General features: G+C 37.7%; 1 long non-coding RNA gene across 1 annotated transcript in view; it reads left to right on the forward strand.

Moving 5' to 3' along the window:
• Positions 1-15,639, forward strand: part of LOC144249887 (uncharacterized) — a 34,069-nt gene extending 18,430 nt beyond the window's left edge. Inside the window, exon 3 of the long non-coding RNA XR_013342338.1 lies at positions 15,452-15,639. This is a non-coding gene — a long non-coding RNA (uncharacterized LOC144249887). The remainder of the gene's footprint in view (positions 1-15,451) is intronic.
• Positions 15,640-16,178: the final 539 nt, after the last annotated feature.

Genomic DNA, 16,178 nt, shown 5'->3' on the forward strand with positions numbered 1-16,178 from the left:
GCTCAGTGGTAGCACACTTGTCTGGCCTGTGTGAGGCACTGGGTTTGATTCTCAGCACCACATTAAAAAAAAAAAGTCCACCAACACCTAATAAAATATTTTTAAAAAAAATAAAAATAATTCCTTTCTTTAAGAGATGGAAACTAATTCTCCTTCCAGTATGGGTTGGATTTAATTGCTTGCTTCTAGCAAATTAATGGTGAACACTTCTGAAACTAGATCATAAAGGCTCTGGGGTTTTATTCTTGATGGTATTCTGGGACCACTTGTAGGGGAAGCCAGCTGCCATGTTGTCAGCCAGCTCTCAACTTGGATATGGTTTCCTAGCCCCAAAAGAGCATTCTGGTGACCGAAGCACTGGCTGTATCTTGATTGTAGCCTCATCAGAGACCCAGAGTCAGCACCACCACCAGCTAAGCTGATCTCCAATCCTGACCTCCAGAAACTGTGAGATAATAAGCACTTGCCATTTTATTCTACTGTACTTTGAGGTAATAGTTAAAAAGGCAGGAAGTTTGGAAGAGGAGAGTCTTACACATGTCTTTGAGTTGAGAAGGAGCCAATTGAAGCCCAAGAAAGTGAAGATCTCACAGGAAAAGAGGGGCACTGTAGTTAGGTAAGATTGTGGAGAAATAAGCTTGTAAGGGAGAGGATCATCAGGAAAAGGTGAAGTTTTTTTTTTTTTTTCTTGTTTTGTTTTTTAGATAAGTTATTTCTGGAAAAGAAAAGAAAGAAAAGTGAGGATCAGAAAAATTCTCAGATTTAAATGACAGAAAATGAAATCATGCCAGATGTTCTTGGGAGATTAGGTCCTCTGTAGGGATCAGGTTCTCCAGGAAAGTAGGAAAAAAAATGGAAGAGCTACTGTGAGATATCATAGAGAATCAAATAAAGAACATAATTCTCTCCAGTGATGCTTAGCATGCTGAGAAGGCAGACAGTGAAGCTTACCTAGGAACAGGGACTGATAAGACAGATATGAAAGATCTGAGGGCAAAGGATTCTGAGATACTGATGTAATGGCAGTGGCTGGGTGGGAAATCTACAGAGGGCAGTAGGGCCCATGAAAGTAAAGGAATTAATGAACTGAGAATATGAAAGAGTAGAACTTCTGTAGTAATTGTAATTTTTAGAACACAGATCACATTTTATTCATAAGCAGTCTTAAAATAGCACAAAACTTTTTTTTGGTGGGTATGCTGAGCCTCCCCCATGACATCATAAACTCAGGATACTGACCATGATTTATGCATTTTGTACACCCTTAGCAGCTAGTACATTCCTTCATAGGAATTCATATATTGAAACAACATAGAAAATAATTCTAGAATTTTGTGTGTATTCTCCTACTGGCTTCCTCCCCACATTCTTTCACAATAAGTATCTGATTGAGGCTAAAGATTTGTTCTTTTTTGATAGTCAAATGCACTTCATCCTTGTTTCTAAGTGCCAGAATCTCTGGTTGCCTTTAAGGAAGCATTATACAATTATCAAAAAATGGGATAAAACCTGATTGGCTGAAAATAATAAGCCTAATTATACATATGTGAAACAACCTTGAAATAAACTTTGGATGATTTCTCTTCAATTGGGCAAAAATCAGAATAAAAGTGAAAAGGTTTAGAGAAAAAAAGGAGACTTGCATTTTCCTGGTACATCAGGGGATTGGAGGCCAAGAGAGTCTCACCGAAGCTTACATGCAGAGTGAGAGCTCTGGGAGAGGCGTCTGTTTCTGAAGATCACTGGTACAGTAGCTCCTATCCTAAATGGACATTTATGTATTCTTTATCTGTGAATTTGCTTTTCATTGTTTCCCTGGAAAAAATAGATTGTTAAAGTCTGGTAACACTGTTTTTTAAAAATTGGATCCAGCAAGCCATTGGATAGAGAGAGTCTCTGATTGCAGTGCTATGAGGTGGTCCTGTAGATTTTGACTACTTGCCCTTGTGTGTGTACACAGTCATGTGCCAACCCACCTTTCATTGAATTCAAGTCTTTCTATATCAGCTAATGAATTCCTATTTTGAACTCTGGTATGATGATATAGCCAAGAGTAATTTAAACTCCCTTTTTAGCAGTCACTACTTCTGCTTGAAAAATTTATGTCTATGCAATTATTTGCCCTTTCTTACTAAGATGAAGGGAACAAAAATTAAAGAGCTAATGCCAGTGATAGCCAAATTTAGATTGTTTTCAAATACTCTGTACAAATAAGACAAAGATGGGAATCATTTGACTAAACAGAATAGAAATCAGCCAAAGTCAGATGTTCACTAGAAAGGAAAAGGAACTCATAGAAGAACACATATAAAAGTTATGGGACTAAATTTCTGAAAATTGTGTCTGAAATTGAGATGTAATTAGAAATTTTACAATAATTTTTGGTCTTAATTATGTTAGTTTCATGGTCAGCCAGTTATATACATATAAACACAATTATGTTAGGAAGAAAGGAACTGCCTATATTGAACTGTGCTCCCAGAGGGCACGTGGAGTGACAAAGGGCTAAGGAAGGAGCCAGGTGGTTGAGCTGATGTGTCCCACCCCTGAACTAGCTTCTTCTACAGCAAAGCTCCTTTTCTGTTTTACGTTCTAGATTCTGAAAAGAATTTCTTTCAGAGAAAGTTTGCCCATATTTTTAAAAGTCTGATACAATGTTTACACAAGAACAGAAAGCAGTTTGACATTTTTGGGGGACTATTTGGCAATATCCGTTAAAATCTAAATACTCATCCTGTTTGACTCACCATTTTTATCTCTAGCAATTGATCTTTTACAAATAATCATTTGAAACTGGGCATAGTGGAGCACACCTATAATCCCAGCCAATCAGGAGGCTAAGGCAAGAGGATCACAAGTTCAAAGCCAGCCTCAGCAACTTAGTGAGGTCCTAAGCAACTTAGAGAGACCCTGTCTTAAAACATAAAAAGACCTGGAGATGTGGCTCAGTGGTTAAGCACTCCTTGGTTCAATACCCAGTACAAATAATAATAATGATGATGATAATTTGAGGGCACAAAGCATATGTATAGGATATTATTGCAGCATTGTTTAGAACATGAAAAGTTGAAAACAATGCAAAAATCTATAAATGTGGAATTGCAAAGTGATATTGGATGGAAAGATGTCCAGGATAGATCGTTAAGTGGAAAAGCAGGTTACAAAACAGTATGATTCTATTTGTAAGTCAAATAAGTTAATAAAAGAAAACATGCAAATAGTTATTTTACATCTTCAAATTATGACTAAAGTTCATAGGCTTGTTTATATATTAGATGAATATATATATATATATATTCATGTGTATATATATGTGTATATATATATATATATATATACATTTTTTAAAAATATGGTACTGGGGATTGTACTCAGGAGCCCTTCACCAAAAACCAAAAAACAACAAAACCACGTTCCCAGCCCTTTTTATTTTTTATTTTGCCAGGGTCTCGATAAATTGTTTAGGGCCTTGCTAAGCTGCTGAGGCTGGCTTTGAACTTGTGATCCTCCTGCCTCAGCCTCTGGAGCCACTGGGATTATAGGCATGCACTACTGTGCCTGGCTGACATGATTTTTTTTAAGTATAAGATTATATTTGTTTTCTTATACTTAGGGGTTTTCTATAAATTTTGTCTGAAAAATCTAATTTTTTGTTTTGAAAAAGTGTGTAAACTTGTAATGGGTCTTACAAAGTGAAAAAAATGTAAAGGGTTTTGTGTAATTTTACATATTAGGAAGAGTATCAGTGGCAATTTATAAAATTTTGTCACATCTCTGAGTAGAAATAAGTTGAGTCCTCAAGGTTACTTACAAACATAGTCTCTTAATTATGTTCAAAAGAACAATCTGCTCATAGATTGTCTCACAGATGATTTGTCCTCCTCTGTATTCAATGTGGAGGTGGCTGGTTACACTTGGATTGGCTTGATTCTCTTTTCTTGGTGGCTGTACTAATGCTTGATGAGGTTATCTGGAGATTACAAGTGGCACCCTCTACCCCCAAGTCATCCCTACTCTAAGCTCATCTAAACAAGGTTTGTGGACATTGCACTGAGATAGTCTGTGGTTCAACTTCACGAATTGAAATTCAAACCAGTATCACTATACTACTATTTCTTTTGTTTATTTTAGCAGTATATTCATTGAATATTTTGGTAGAAAGAGTAAAAAAAGAGAGAGAATAATCATTTTGCATAATAACAGGAATTTCCATAATTTAACCTGAGAGACCTATTCTTTCTTGGTTTTTCAATCATTAGTTGGATATACTAGAGATAAAAGATTTTGTTTATAAACAAAAGAAGTTGTGAAATCATGAAACTTTGTTGTTTTATGATGAATAAGGTCTTTATTCATTTATTTTGAAGCATGGAAGACTCTACAAGTGGATGTCAGAATGGAGAATTTCTTTTCTTCAGTGCCTCCATCAAATCCATAGAAAGGGAGTGTTGAGAAAACCTGAATGTTTCCATAGAAAATGCCTGAGTCAATTTTACAAATCAACAAACTGATGGTGCCATAGATAAGAATGCAAAAAGGAGGCCAGGTCTGATGGAGCTTGTCTGTAGTCCCTCTTACCTGGAAGGCTGAGGCAAGAGGATCATTTGAGCCCAAGAGTTTGAGAGTAGCCTAGGCAACATAGTGAGAATCTGTCTCAAAATAAAAGGAACAACAACAAACAAAAACAAAAAAACCCACCCCCCCCAAAACCAAGAAACAACAAAACCAGAGAAATGAAAAGTCTTTTTCTGGAGCCACTGGGATTACAGGCATGCACTACTGTGCCTGGCTGACATGATTTTTTTTTTTTTTTAAGTATAAGATTATATTTGTTTTCTTATACTTAGGGGTTTTCTATAAATTTTGTCTGAAAAATCTAATTTTTTGTTTTGAAAAAGTGTGTAAACTTGTAATGGGTCTTACAAAGTGAAAAAAATGTAAAGGGTTTTGTGTAAGATTTCTTAAGTCTTATACCAAATACAAATGATGCCTTTTAAAATTGCTTTCAAGATATTCCACTAGGCTGGGGTTATGGCTCAGCAGTAGAGCACTTGCCTGGCATATAGGAGGCCCTGGGTTCGATCCTCAGCACCATGTAAAGATAAATAAAATAAAGGTATTGTGTCCAACTACAAGTAAAAAATAAATATAAAAAAAAAAAAAAGACATTTCAGGGCTGGCATTTTGGCTCAGTGGTAGCGCGCTCGCCTAGCAAGCGTGAGGCCCTGGGTTCGATCCTCAGCACCACATACAAACAAAGATATTGTGTCCAACTACAACAACAACAACAACAACGAAAGTAAATAAATAAAAGATTAAAGATGCATATTCTTAAAAAAAAAAAAGACATTTCACTGAGAAACAGACTATGGCTTTCTTTATCTTCTTGCAATCAGAATACTGTCTCATTCTCTATATTATTGGTCTCCAGAGAAATTACAGTGGTTGAGACCATGGAAGACAGAAGGGAGTACTCACTATCTGGGAAGACCTTGAAGCCTGTTATGTTTGTTGGGCAATGGCTCTCAGGCAAATTCATGGCATCAAAGATAAAGGACTGGGAATGTGGTTGTGGCTCAGTAGTACAGCACTTGCCTAGCATGTGTGAGGCACTGGTTCGAACCTTGGCACCATATAAAAATGAATAAATAAAATAAAGGTATTAAAAAAGTGTTGTATCTGTTTAAAAAAAAAAAAGATATGAACTGACTTTGCTGTGAGACTTACAATTCAGAAGTCTGCAAGAGAAGGCCTCTGTTGGACATGTCACAAATGAACATTCCAGCGCAGGGGCATCCCCTCCCCTTTTGTTAGAGAACAAAGGCCTCAAGGTGGAATGTTGAACATCTTTGTCAGCTGGGTCCACACACTGACTTGGTGTCAGGTTGTCTGGTTTTAGATATAGCTGTCAGGAGTTATCTGAAAAAGCCAGCTGCCTGTGTGTGGACTCCTTGCATGTCCATGGGAAGTTGCAGCCCCCCCTTTGCTGGGATGGAGGAAGCCACCTGTGCCATGGGAAGCCATATTTTGGAGAAATAAGAAGGCCCTTGGTTACAGCTGGTTGATTGTCCTGGCAGCTCAGAGTTATCTCCTAGGACCGTATGCATACTATCCTTTTTGTTTCACCACTAGCCCTTGTCAGGGGCATCATCTTCTAATATATGCCATTAAATTGAGAATTCTATTTTTTGAACATTTTAAGATTCCCTAATTCTGTCATAATAGTTTGCAATTCCTACGGTCTTGTGTAGGCCTTACATATTACGGCAGTTTAAACAAAATTTAAATATTTTAAGGTTGGAATGTAATTAATAATGCTCAATATTCGTGCCCTTCTGGTCTTGGCTCTGAATAGTTCTCTGACGTTTTGGTAAACACTCATCGCCACCTGCTGGAGGAGAAAAGAAATGCCACACAGAAATGATGCCATTCGCTCAAAGGCGGCGCCCGTACTGCCCGAGGTGAAGGCGGAGGAATGGTGTGTTGTGTGGATGGGGGGAGAAGAGATTCTCGATCTTTCCATGTCTGTGACGTGTTGTGTGACCAGCTTCTCTCTCTTTACGCGGGGGCGGGGGACGAGGGACCTGGGAACTGGGTGAGGTAGAGTCACAGCACGCGAATCCTCCAGGTGACTAGCCCGAGGAGGGAGCTTCTGCTTCTGCTGCTTGCTTCTGCTTCCATACCTACGCCCTTGGGATCTGCAGCTTTGACATGTTTCCATACTGTGTGGAAGGCTAGATTTGCTTATTTAGGATAATGTCATATAACCTTAGGAATAAAAATTAGAGACAGCTATTTTCAAGCCTGTTCGTGGAGGCATAAAATTAGGCTTCTAGGCAGGCAATTTGAAAACTCGTTCATCACTGACCATAAACATTTGTCATGGCTCCAGAAAAGCATATCAGTATATTGTTTCAAGAATATTACTTGGGGAAATTTATTTTTCTAAGTTATCAATTTCTTTTCTGTTCCCCCACCACCTCAGCTCTAGTTCAGGTAAGCATGGTTCCCCTTCCCCCATCCTGACAGGTCTCTACTTCAGTCTTGCTGCTACTAAAATGATCATTATAAAAAGTATGTTATTGCCCTGCTTGGAAAATCCTTCAATGGCCTTTCGGAGTCCATATTTCCATAAGTATATGGGGCCACACCGGAGCTGACCCCAACTCTTCTTTTAACTCTGTTACTTTTTTTTTTTTGGATACTGGGGATTGAACTCAGGGGAACTGACCACTGGCCACTGAACCACATCCCCAGCCCTATTTTGTATTTTATTTAGAGACAAGGTCTCTCTGAGTTGCTTAGACCTCGCTTTTGCTGAGGCTGGCTTTAAACTTGTGATTCTCCTGACTTAGCCTCCTGAGCTTCTGGGATTACAGGTGTGTGCCACCAGACCCAGTCCCTGTCACTTCTTACAGTAAACATGTTTGTTATGTTATAGGGCTTCCATTTCTCTCCCTTCTGGGCCATCATACACATGCACCTTGTGGTCTCTGTTAGAGCAACTAGCTGAGTTTTACTCATTCTTCAGGCTTTAACTTCCTTTCAGAAGAGTTCCCTGACCTCCCTCAGGCTGGTGAGGCTCTGCTCCACCTTTACAACACCCTATCAGCCCCATCAGGGCACCAGCCACATTATCCCTTCCAACCTCCATCCTCTTCACACAACAGACTCATTGAGGGTGGGAGCTGAGGCTTGTTCCCTTTTGCACCCTCAATGCCTAGCATGCCTAGAACATAACAGTAATTCTTCAAAGAATAAAGTAGCATATTTGAAGCACTTTTAATTGCCAAAAAAATATGTATGCAGCCGATTTAATGGACTAAATAGGACTCATAGTCTTTCTTCAACTTAGGTTTTTAGGGGCTGGGGATGTAGTTGGATGGTAGGTGTGTCCCTGGTTCTACTCTCAGCACTGCAAAAACAACAAAAATACCACTAGGTGTTTTGTTTTGTTTTGTTTCCTTCCTTCCTTGTGGTACTAGGAATCAAACCCAGGGTCTTGCACACATCCAGCAAATGAACTGCCACTGAGCTACATATCCAGTCCCAAACTAGGTTTTCTAAACCTTGTTTAGAAAAGGAGAAATTTGCAATTTACTTTCACAATTTGATTTTTTAAATTATTAATGTCAGAAATAAAATTAAAATGTTCCCCCAAGTCTATCATAAATGAAATAAAATTCATAAGAATTATTCAACTCTTTTAAGACCTGAATTTCTCAATAGAAATATATTACTTAAGAATGAGATTTTTTAAATTTAGGTGTAGTTGGACACACAATATATTTTTTAATCATCTTAAGGATTTTTTTTCAATACCTTTATTTTATTTATTCTTATGTGGTGCTGAGGATCAGACCCAGGGCCTTTCACGTGCTAGGCGAGCGCTCTACCACTGAGCCACAACCCCAGCCCAAGAATGAGATTTTTTTTTAACAAGACTAGAATACAACTATAAAAAAATAAGCGCAACTTTACACTGATTAAATGTGGCCATATTTAAATAATCCATAATATTCTTTCCCACTAAAGAAGTTGTCAAAATACTTTATTTGAAAAAAGTTGAAGAATGCTTTTTTTGTCTTTTTAAGGAAGCAAAAAGCAGAATAAGTTTAAAACTCTGGGCCTTCAAACCAAGTTTAAGAAGAGATATTAATAGTGCCAAAATGACCTTATTGTTAATAATGTATTTGTCCCTTTATCTTAGGAGCTCTCAGATATGTCAAAGTCTGCCAGGAGTCCCTGTGTCCCCATGAAGCCACATACCTATTGTGTTCATTGGCATTTGGCAAAGACCCTGGTCACAGCTTGATTTTGTGATTTGGTGATAATGACTAAGTGTTGAATGCTAATACTTTTATATTCTGTCTGCAAATCATGATAGAACCTAGTGGTATAAGATATAAAACAATTTATTCTCTAGTACAGCTTTGCCACCTCCACTCCTCATTAACTTAATTTTGTAGGAGTTTCTTGATGGAAGACAATCTAACATTTTTATGAATGAGTCATAAATACTATTTCACTGATTCTTTGGAAAATATAATTCTTTTTGTTATATAACAAAATAGTCATTGCCTGAAATAGACGGAGTATTTGCATCCCCCCCATCAAGTCAAATGTTGAAATCTTAACCTTCAAGGTGATTATATGAGGAAGCAGGGACTTTGGAAGGTCATTAGGACATGAGGGTGGAGCCTTCATGAATGGTATTAGTGTCCTTGTAAAAGGGGCCCCAAAGACCTCACCCTCTTCTGCCATGTGGGGATACAGTAAGAAGATGACTGTGTATAAACCAGAAAGTGGGCCCTCAGACACCAAATCTGCAGGCACTTTGAAATCTTATTCTCTCCAATCTTCAGAAATTGTGAGAAATAAATTTGTTGTTTAAGTCATCTAGTCTATGGTACTTTGGTTATAACAGTCCAAACAGACTAAAATATCACCGTAGTTTTCCAGAAGTAAACATGTTTTCTGAGGATGGGAAAGGAAAAAAGCAGAAAGCAAAAGATGCTTCTGTTAGTCTTCTAAAGGGAACTTTCCTTTGGTTACAGAACATCAGTGGTGTAAGCTGAATGATACCCCCCAAAGATAATCAGCTCCAATCCCTTGAACTTGTAAATTTTACTGTATGTGGAAAAAAGGGTCTTTGAAGATGTGGCTTTTTTCTGATTTCTCTTCAGATAGGAAAAATTTCCTGGATCATCCAGGTGACTTCTAAATACATCACATATATCTTAGTAAGAGAGCAACGGGGAGACTTGAAACAGGCATAGGAGTGATTGATGCTTCCACAAGCCAAGGAATGCTGGCAACCACCAGAAGCTGGGAGCAAAGAAGGTTCTTCCCTAGAGTCTTCAGAGGGAGCACAGTTCTGCCAACATCTTGATTTGGGGCTTATGGCCTCCAGAACTGTTAGAGAATAATTTCCTCTTATTTTAAGCCATCTAGTTTGTGGTAATTTGTTAATTAGCCCCAGGAAATTAATGTAACTATAGTCTCATTAACATTACAATGAGCTTATGGGGTATAATGTTTTAATGGATTTTGGTTATAAGGCTGAAAATTTATTCAACAAATATTTGTCAACACCTACTATGTGCCACCAGAATAGAAGCTCCATTGGGCAGAGACTTTTGTTTTGTTCCCTTCTTCTGTAAACCTAGTGCTTAAAACAGTTTTGAATGATATGTGTTAGCCATTGTTCTAAGTCCTAGGACACCAGAGTGATCAAACCAGAGGAAATCTCTTATGGAACTTATTTTCTACCAGGCGATAGACAACAAATAAGCAAATTAATGTATAATTTCTAGTAATGATAAATGCTACCTAGGAAAAACAGAATAAGTGAGTAGAGATGGGAAATGTTATTTTAGAAAAGGGGGTTTAGGGAAAGGCTTCTCTCAGGAAATAACATTTGAACATAGATCTGATTGAGGTGGAAGAGAGGATCTGGTGACTATCTAGGAAAGGAGTATCCCAAACAGAGGAAAAGGCATGTCAAAGATCATGAGGTGGGAAAGTGTGTGAAGTACTGGATGAAGAAGAGGAACAGCAAAAAAAAAGCCAGTGTGGCTTTGGGGTGGAATATGTGGTGGTGGAATTATGGAAATTAGAGGGTTGGGCAGGAGCTAAATCATAAGGGACCTTTTTGGTTAGGACTTGGCCAAAATAGGGGGAAGAGTTATGTCTAGTTCTCTACACAGAATATAGAAGGAATTGCTAATTTTCTGAACTCTAGTTAAAAGATAAAGGGAAGTTTCACACATCTACCTCTCTTCTCACCCCTTTCTTCTGGACTCTAATTTTTGAGTGTGTTATTTGGTTCTATGGATGGAATGTGTTTTAGATTGTCTTTTTGTAGGAGTGGAGGTTGACTTAGAAATCTGTTGGTGGCATTGCCTTTAGCTGAGCAGTTGGTTGCTCATCATGATACATTTAGGGTTCATGAAAGGTTGCTCAATTGGCAGTGTGGCCACTTGGTTTAGAGACTATTAGGTAGACAGGAACTAGACAATGCTTGCCCTGTGAGATTTGTTTCCAGAATTCACTGGTAATTAGAAGATATGGGTACTTGCAAATGAAAATTACCTCCTTTATGTAAAGAATACTATGATGCATAAGATTGTCCTCTGTGACTAGGCCATTTATGACATAGTATTATTTTCATTACTCAGTGTACTTTTCAAAGGTCCAATAAGATGATTATTTGACCTATACAGGCTATTAATAGAAGTCCTGGCAAGGATTAATATCTATTTCTAAGAATCAGAGATTTCTGCTGCACTGGATAAATGCATTCCTTTTTTTAAAAAATTGAATTTTGCAAAATCATGCTAAAAATCAACTTAGGTCTGGAGCAAACTGATCAAATTTTATGCAATGTTGTAAGCAGAGCACTAACACAAATAATAATTCTGATAAAAATATTAGCACTTAAAAGCTGGGCACTGTGGTGCACATCTGTAATCTAATCTCAAATACTTGGGAAACTGAGGCAGGCAGATTGCAAGTTCAAGAACAGCCTGGGCAACTTGGGAAGACCCTGTACTAAAATTTAAAATGAAAAGTAGGAATGAAGCTCACTGATAGAGTTGCCCCAGGTTTGGTCGCCAGTACTGCAAAAACAAACAAAACCCATTCACACATTGCTTCAAAATATTAATGTGCTGCTGAGCATCGTGGTGCACATCTGTAATCCCAGTGGCTGGGGAAGCTGAGACAGGAGGATCACAAGTTCAAAGACAGCCTCAGCAACTTAGCAAAGACGAAAAAATAAAAAGGGGTGGGGATGTGGCTCAGTGTTAAGCACCTCTGGGTTCAATCCCTGATACTAAAAAATGTATGAATAATAATAGTAATAATAAGTGAAAATAGCATACAAACCAATGCAATTTCCATGTTATGCTTCCTCATTCTCTTACTAATCAATTGCATGTGAGCTATTGTTACAGAAATGTGTCATAGAAGAATGAACTGTGTCCAGTAGGTTAGGAAAGGAGCTTTCCTTGCAGTGACCAAAATATCTGACAAGAACAACTTTGAGAAGAAAAAATTTATTTGGCTCACCATTTCAGAGGATTCAATCCATGGTCAGCTGGCTCCAAGGCAAAAATATCATGGCAGAAGGGTGTGGCGATGGGGTGGGAGGGGAAAAGGCCAGGGACTAGATAAACCCTTCTAGAGCATGCCCAGTGATCTGCTTCTTCCAACTAAGTTCTTTCTCCCACTAGTTTATTCAACTATCAATGGATTAATCCAATTGTTGGATTAATGAGATCAGGACCCTAAACATCACCTAAAAGCCTCACCTCTAAATCTTGCTGCATTGGGGATCAAGCTTTTCAATGCAAGAAATTTAGGGGAGACATTCCAGATCCAAACCATAACAGTCCTGTTCCTCAATTTTCTTAACAGAGCTTTAAGAAATGCACAAAAATGGAAATATCAAATATATCAGTTAGCATTGTATCTGGATGCATGTAAACAGAAACCCAACTACACAATGTCTTTATCAAATACAGATTTTTTTTGTCCACATGGTAAGGATTCAAAAGTGGGTAATCCAGGCAGGCTGCTGAAGCTGTTCAAAGGAACCAGGTTCCTCTGAACTCTCTCTCTTATCCTTAGGTTGTTGCTCTCATCTTCAGGGTGGCAAGATGGCTCCTCCACTGTCTAGCATTATGTTCATTAGTCAGAGAGGAAAAAGAAGGGGACAATGGACATGTTCCCGAAAGCTTCAGCAAGCCACTGTTTATAGAATTGAGAATTGGCCAGAATAATGTTATAGGGGCGCTCAACCACAAGAGAGGCTGGGAATTTTTTTTTTTTTTTTTTTAATAAAGGGTCTCTCTGTGTTGCCCAGGCTAGCTTCAAACTTCCTGGGCTCAAGAACTCTACCTGATTCAGTCTCCACCTGCCCAACTTTAAGATTTTTAACTAGACACACTGGGCCCTGGACAAAATTGGATTCTGTGAATAAAGACAATGGGGAAATTGGCTATTGGACAATAACTTGCAATGTCTGCTACACCAGCATAATATGATGCATGTTATAAATCCAATATTTATTGAACTCTGGAATTTATTAGGAAGATTTAGGACAGAAGTTCACAAGAAACTAAAGTTCAGTCCAATTTCTCTCCCCCACTGTGAAGTCCCATCAGAGTAGTCCCTATATGACAGTTCTGAATAAAGTCTTCCCTAATGTCATTAAAAAGAAGAAGGAGGAGGAGGAGGAGGAGGAGGAGGAGAAGAAGAAATTCTCCTATATACGAAAATTTGAAAATTTCAAAGAAATTTGAAAATTCTCAAAAATTTCTGGAATAAATTCCACAGATTTCTCTTAAATAATGTTAATGGATTTAGAATAATGCTACCAAAAGAACTCCCAGAATAATATAATACAACTTCAAGTTTAAGAACAAAACAATGAACAAACAAAAATCTATAATTTGCATTTACCTACAACACTTTGTGAAATATATCAAACTAGATCAAAACACATAAGGTGCTGGATCTGGAGGTGCATGCCTATAATTCCAGTGGCTGGAGAGATTAAGGCAAGAGAATCCCAAGTTCTAGGCCAGCCTGGGAAACATAGCAAGACTCTTCTTTCAAAATAAAGTAATAATAGAAAAGTACATAAATAAAATTTAACTTTTCAACCCAAATAAAACTGATAACCTGGGTAAAATTGATTAATTCCTGAAAGCTTAATTTAAAAGGAACTGTTAATTATAGCATGTTCCCTTGAAACCAAAGCTCTGTATTTAATATCAGGAAGGCTAGATTTATTTGAATGTTATTCTTCCAGTTATTATGTGACTGTAGGAGACATAGCATCTACCCAGGATCTACTCCCAACTTCTTCCTTCCCTGTAGCTCCCCAAACTTGCCCAGGTATCCACCTTGCCTATTACAACTTCAGCACTTTTGGTGAAGCTGACTCCACCCCATGCCATGGGTGTTCCCCTGACCCTTCCCAGTGATTTGGTCAGGAACGGGCATTAGCCATTTTAAGCAAGGATTCTAACTCAACACTAATGTTGAATTACCTAATTGACCTGCACCTTTGTTTTCTTGTATAAAACTCCACTGTAAAATGCCTTTTTATTTTGCAAAAGGATTATATTCAGAAGATGGTATTATATCCAAAGGAAAGAAAAAGTTCGGTAGCTGGGACATTTCCTATAAACCATCAGATCATTGTTGTATTTGCAAATTATGGAAACTATTTTCTTTTAAAAACTATTTCAGGGTCTGAGGCTGTAGCTCAGTGGCAGAGCGCTTGCCTAGCATGTGTGCAGCACTGGATTTGATCCTTAGCACCATATATAAACAAACAAAATAAAGGCATGCTGTTCATGTACAACTACAGAAAAATTACACAAAAAATATATTTCAAATGTGTGCATTAGAAAGAGTGTTAGTTACTTTGTACTATTGCACTGTGAATTTATGCATTCATTCATTGGGACTGTGCATCATTGTGCAGCAGGTGCCAGTGGAACAGCGATTGTCACATTTGTCACAGACCCTGCCCCCATGGAGCTAAGGCTGCCAGTGAAGCTGTGGCAGTCCCCAAAACACTTTGGGCATTTATGGACTCATCTCAGAAGCACTTTCTGAGTAACGCAAGAACTCCAGAATCATTATTTCACTGCTAAGATTTTTTTTCTTCTAAATTGGTATCACTAGTTGATTATGCATCTTCTTTGCTAGATTTGTTATCACATTCTTTTCAGTTTTTAAAAATTAACCTGTTCTCAAATAAGCAGTATTTGGCACTATTGAGTTCAAAGGAATATACCCCAGAGTCAGAAGTCAATTTCAATCAGAAGGATGGTGCTAAATCCTTTCTCAGTGGCTCACAACATTTGGAACCACTTTTCTGAGGGAGCCGCAGTATCTCAATCAATGCAGATTAAAACTCAATTTAAAAACTTACATTATTTGTTTAGCCCCAGCTTAAAAATCTAGCATTACTTTACAATGAACAGTCTTCAGATGTAGCAGAGGTTGCAGTTGCCCCCTATTATAGTGTCACTGTCATTGTGAAATTTTCATTTTAAACACCAAGGGAAGGGGAAAATTAACAGTAGCTTGAAATCAGATGAAGGATTTATGGTTTTGAAGTTTTAATACTAATTCTCAGGTTTTGGTTGTCATGCAGATTAACATTTCTTATTTAGAAGTAAATGTAGAGAAAGGATTTTAGAGTAATTGATATTAAAAAGTTTAATCATATGGGTGCTCTCATTTTTTTCACATGAAAGCAATTGTTGCTTTCCACGCCTTTTTATTTGAAGAATTAAATCTTACATTTGTTAGATGAAATTGCTGCCTAAATTATCTAAGATGATTTTTCACATTCTTTTGTGGAAATCAAATTTTGTAAGGTTGTAGAATTAATTTAGATGTGACAGTGGTGTGTTCTTTCTTCCAGGAGAGCTTGCTAATTGAAGTTGAAGCATTCCGCGTCCTCCTGAAAACACTCAAACTAATGAGGTAACAAAGGCCCAGAGGACAAAAATTAAGCAAATCAAAGTCTATTCTTGAAATGAAACTCTTGAAATCTCAACTTGAGAAAATAAGCAAGAAGTCAAAAGCTTAAAAAAGAAAAAAATTGCCAAATAAAAGGTATTTATGAAAGTTTTTTTTGTTTTAGTTATTGGTATTGCATAAGCTGCACCCTAGTTTTAAAGCTATGAAATATGCCTGTTCTTTGTCTCTTCTCTCACTGCTTGAAAATGTAAAAAAGTAAGAATTCACCTTGCCTTTATCTTACATGTTCAGAATTGAAAACTCATACTGTGCAAAGCAGATGCCTGCATGTGCCCATGAAAGGGCCAATTGCCTCTGGGATCCAGTTATTTTTTGCCATGCAAAATGTGGGACCAATGCTAGACTTTGGGGTATTCCGAAGAACAATGTTTTGATTTGCATTTCCCCAAAGGCTGACCCTGAGATAAGACTTGGGTGCAGTTATTTATTTGGGAAGTTATCCTAGGGATCTTGGTGGAAGAGTAAGGACTGCCAATGCCTGAGAGCAGGGGAAAGAGGAAATTGTCTTATCTTTTCAAAAGAAATATTTTTAGGTTCCAGTGATTAACAGTAAACATATTTAAAGCTTCTTAGTAATTGTTTACAGACAATGGGGAATGTTTTCTAGT

This window comes from Urocitellus parryii, chromosome 12 (genome assembly GCF_045843805.1).
Source record: "Urocitellus parryii isolate mUroPar1 chromosome 12, mUroPar1.hap1, whole genome shotgun sequence".
Classification (NCBI taxonomy): Eukaryota; Metazoa; Chordata; class Mammalia; order Rodentia; family Sciuridae; genus Urocitellus; species Urocitellus parryii.